Here is a 5,000-nt window from a genome sequence, read left to right as displayed (position 1 = left end):
GTAATGGAGGGCTGAAAAAACATTTGAAAATAAAATAAAATAAAACAAAATCAAGAAAACATTACGGTACCCGGCATTAGGATTAAGGTTAACTTGGTACGTATAATTGTAAAACTAAAAAAAAAAAAAGTTTGGGAACCACTGGTCTAAACGGTTCTAGTGAATGTTCCTCCAAATATAAGATGAGCGTAATACGTGCCTATGTCACAAGAGCTTTTGAAATTTGTTCTAGTTGGCAATTACTACACCAAGAACATATTAGTCAAGCAAATATTAACTAATAATGGCTTTGTTAGTTAAAATTTACTTATATATATATATGATCACTGTTAACCCACTATCGGAGAAATAAAAACGGAAAGTACAGAGAAACTGTATATTTCGACTACTCTCTGCAGTCCTCTTCAGCAGAATGCTTACATAAGGTTAAGGTACAAATATATATGAAGAAATGAGGGGTACATAGAAGGGGATGAGTAAAGTGGGGGGGGGGCTCAGGTCACATTCCCTTGAAATGGTCGGGTCAAAGTAGGACAAGGGGTGATATTTTGTCCAACCGCTTTAGACATGATCTTGTTGACCGCTAACTTGGTAATACAATCTGGGGGCCACTGGCCTTTTGAGGTATTAAAGTTAGGATAATGTTTTATTAGAGAAGATTCTACAATTTTTCTTCTATAGTTACAGTGTGATTTATAAATAATTGATGCATTATCCCAATCTAATCTATGGTCTTATTGGCTGGCATGAAGGAACACAGCGGAGTTAACTTGTCCATATTTTATGGAGTTTTTATGTTCCTTTAATCTCGTGGACAAATTCCTGCCAGTCTGGCCCCAGTAAACATCATCACAGTCTTACACGGCAATTTATATACCCCGGAGTTTTGGTCCACATCATCCCTCCGGTGTACATTAACTACCTTTCTAAAAATGAGTGGCCCCCAGATTGTATTACCAAGTTAGCGGTCAACAAGATCATGTCTAAAGCGGTTGGGTTAACAGTGATCTTTTACAAAGGTGTTATAACATACTAGTTTCCAATATATATATATATATATATATATATATATATATATATATATATATATATAATATATATATATATATATATATATTGTGTGTATGCGCGCGTGTGTTCAAACGGCTATGCATGCAAACGTATATGCGTGCAAGAGCATATTAAGAAGAACTCGAAGAATAACTCGAAGAAAAATTCGAAGAAGAAGAACTCGAAGAATAACTCGAAGAAAAATTCGAAGAAGAAGAACTCGAAGAAGAACTTGAAAAAGAACTCGAAGAACTCGAAGAAGAACTCGAAGAACTCGAAGAAGAACTCGAAGAAGAATTCGAAGAAGAACTCGAAGAAGAACTCGAAGAACTCGAAGAAGAAGAAAAAGAACTTGAAGAAGAACTCGAAGAAGAAGAACTCGAAGAAGAAGAAGACGAACTTGAAGAAGAAGAAGAACTCGAAGAAGAAGAAAAAGAACTTGAAGAAGAACTCGAAGAAAAAGAAGAACTCGAAGAAGAAGAACTCGAAGAAAAAGAAGAACTCGAAGAAAAGAACTCGAAGAAGAAGAACTCGTAGAAGAAGAAGAAGAAGAAGAAGAAGAAGAACTCGAAGAAGAAGAAGAAGAAGAACGAATGAAGAAGGAGGAGGCTAGAAAGGAACGGAGAGAGGCCAAAGCAAAAGCTTTAACAATTCGCAAAGTTTTGAAACAAGAAAAGCAAGTAAAAAAAAAAAAAAAAGTTATTACTTAAAGGAAAAAAAGAATTAAAAAAATATAAAAAGGGTGTTTTGAACGGAAATTTAACACCAGCACAAATCGCCTATATAGATGACTTGCGAGAACAGCTAGATGTTGACAAGAAATAAAAAGCAATATGATTTTGATATTTTATTTTCCTAAAAAGGGGCGTAGCCCAGGGCGCCGCAGGCCAAGCCCCCCGGCGTAGCGGGGCCGGCGCAGCCGGTGGGCTTGTATATATATATATATATATATATATATATATATATATATATATATCTATATAAAATCTATATATGTATATATATATATATATATATATATATATATAAATTATCTATTAAAAATCACTGCATACTCTACGTTGGTCATCTTCTTAAGATTTTCTATTCTCCTGAGTATTTTCTTCTCTGAAGCAGGGAGAGAAAATATAACATTTCCGAACGAGTCCATGTTTGGAAATAAAAACCAACATTTAACGACGTTTCGCCTACACATTAGGCATCTTCTGGTAATTTTATGGAAATCATTTCTTACAAGAATATAAATACAGAAAAAAGACAAAAAGACATAGAGGAGAGGTCAATGGTAACACGTGTCATGTTCTATTGGTGACGCGGGATGTCATATTGTCTTTAATAAAAACAGCCTCTAAACATTTCAGTGTCTTTCTGTTGTTATTCTTAAACAAAATTGAGGTGCTTTTATTTAGCTGGTCCCGTGTAATGCTGGTGTTGTGGGTTTTTGTTACGTGGGTTTTTATCGCGCCATTTTGCATATGTGTGAGCCTCTGAGTTAAAGTTTGTGTGGTATGGCCTATATACTCTTCTTGGCAAAGCACACCGTCTTTGTATAAATCACATGAGTATTTATATACCACATTATTTTTCTTAAGTTTTGTATCATCACTATACGATGAGATTGGTATCAAGTTGTTTGCATGAACCATTTAGGATGATTGTGCATTTGTATGTTTATATTTTGTATTGATTAAAGTTATTTGTATCTATCTAATGTATTGTAATTATTGAATAAATGCATCACATGTTTATTCCATTGGGATCTTGTATACTGTATTTGTGTAGGGAACCATTTCTGCGCGTATCGCTATGCGTTTGTTCACGTGGACATTACTAGGGAGGTGACGCTCATTACACCAACATTCTCGTCAGTGAGTTCGAGGTGTGAGGCGGGCTGTGGTTGAGGGATCAGCGACCAAGGTGAAAATGTGAGGACTTAGGTCCCTGCCCGGGTGATGGTTTGGTTTTCACACTAAATGGCTTGGAGCACTAATGTGAGTTATGATTTCTAGATTTTATGTAAGATGTGATAGGAGCGTTGTATTACGGTTAACAGATTGTTTACGTAAAATAATACTGATTTCAATTTATTGCTTGTATAGAATATGATTTAAAGGAATACTTACAATAGCTTAAGTTGTGAAATTTATAATCGTGTAATTAGCCATAGAGGAATGTTGGACTTCTTATTTGTTACTAATGTCAGTATAATTCACGCTATTGTAATTGTCATTGTAGTTACGATTATTCAAAACACTTATTGATGATTATTTAGAGGATTATGCTCATTTAATTTCAATGTAAATTGTACAAGTGTTTTTTGCTTGATGGTTTCAATACTTTTCACGTTATGTATAATGTGGATTTATGTAAGGATATTTGTAATATACTCGCAGGTTGAAATACATGATTACGACAGTCCACGGAGTTTTAGTGTGAAACAAGTTTATCCATGGTAGCTGTCATATTCTTTTTCATCACCAGCGATGATGTTCTAGGGTTACGGTAATAAATTATAAAGTTTATTTTGTCCTCTTCGTTTCTAGGCATACAATTTTTATGGATAATGTCTTTTAAAACTTTTTCATCTTTTTTATACGCGGATGACATTGTATTCTAATAATGAATCTTTATATTGTTTTTCTTACTCTCTAATTCTTTATTCTTAGTATTGGCTTTCTCCATATTGTTTTTAATTTTATCGATGTCCCTCATTGCAAAGCCATTGTTAGTTAAAATTTGCTTGACTCTAACAAAATGACATTTTTGTAGATGTAGAAGGATAAAAACACCTTGATGACATAAAAAACAAAATGGAAGAACATTCTTGTCTACGCTTTACGGTGGAAAGGAGCGTCAATAATAAAATTCCCTTTTTAGACGTTTGGGTAGATGGAACAAAAAACGTTTTCACCACAACTGTTTATAGAAAACCTAACTCTGGAAGGTGTCTAAACCAGTGGTTCCCAAACTGTGGGTAAATTACCCCCTGGGGGGGAGGTAACACATTTTCGGGGGTAATGGAGGGCTGAAAAAACATTTGAAAATAAAATAAAATAAAATAAAATCAAGAAAACATTACGGTACCCGGTATTAGGATTAAGGTTAACTTAGTACGTATATAATTGTAAAACTAAAAAAAAAAAAAGTTTGGGAACCACTGGTCTAAACGGTTCTAGTGAATGTTCCTCCAAATATAAGATGAGCGTAATACGTGCCTATGTCACAAGAGCTTTTCAAATTTGTTCTAGTTGGCAATTACTACACCAAGAACATATTAGTCAAGCAAATATTAACTAATAATGGCTTTGTTAGTTAAAATTTACTTATATATATATATATGATCACTGTTAACCCACTATCGGAGAAATAAAAACGGAAAGTACAGAGAAACTGTATATTTCGACTACTCTCTGCAGTCCTCTTCAGCAGAATGCTTACATAAGGTTAAGGTACAAGTATATGTGAAGAAATGAGGGGTACATAGAAGGGGATGAGTAAAGTGGGGGGGGGGCTCAGGTCACATTCCCTTGAAATGGTCGGGTCAAAGTAGGACAAGGGGTGATATTTTGTCCAACCGCTTTAGACATGATCTTGTTGACCGCTAACTTGGTAATACAATCTGGGGGCCACTGGCCTTTTGAGGTATTAAAGTTAGGATAATGTTTTATTAGAGAAGATTCTACAATTTTTCTTCTATAGTTACAGTGTGATTTATAAATAATTGATGCATTATCCCAATCTAATCTATGGTCTTATTGGCTGGCATGAAGGAACACAGCGGAGTTAACTTGTCCATATTTTATGGAGTTTTTATGTTCCTTTAATCTCGTGGACAAATTCCTGCCAGTCTGGCCCCAGTAAACATCATCACAGTCTTACACGGCAATTTATATACCCCGGAGTTTTGGTCCACATCATCCCTCCGGTGTACATTAACTACCTTTCTAAAA

This window comes from Oratosquilla oratoria, chromosome 11 (assembly GCF_046742065.1).
Source record: "Oratosquilla oratoria isolate Oo_2021 chromosome 11, ASM4674206v1, whole genome shotgun sequence".
Taxonomy (NCBI): Eukaryota; Metazoa; Arthropoda; class Malacostraca; order Stomatopoda; family Squillidae; genus Oratosquilla; species Oratosquilla oratoria.
The sequence above is the reverse complement of the archived record's forward strand: the minus strand, read 5'-3'. Positions refer to the sequence as shown.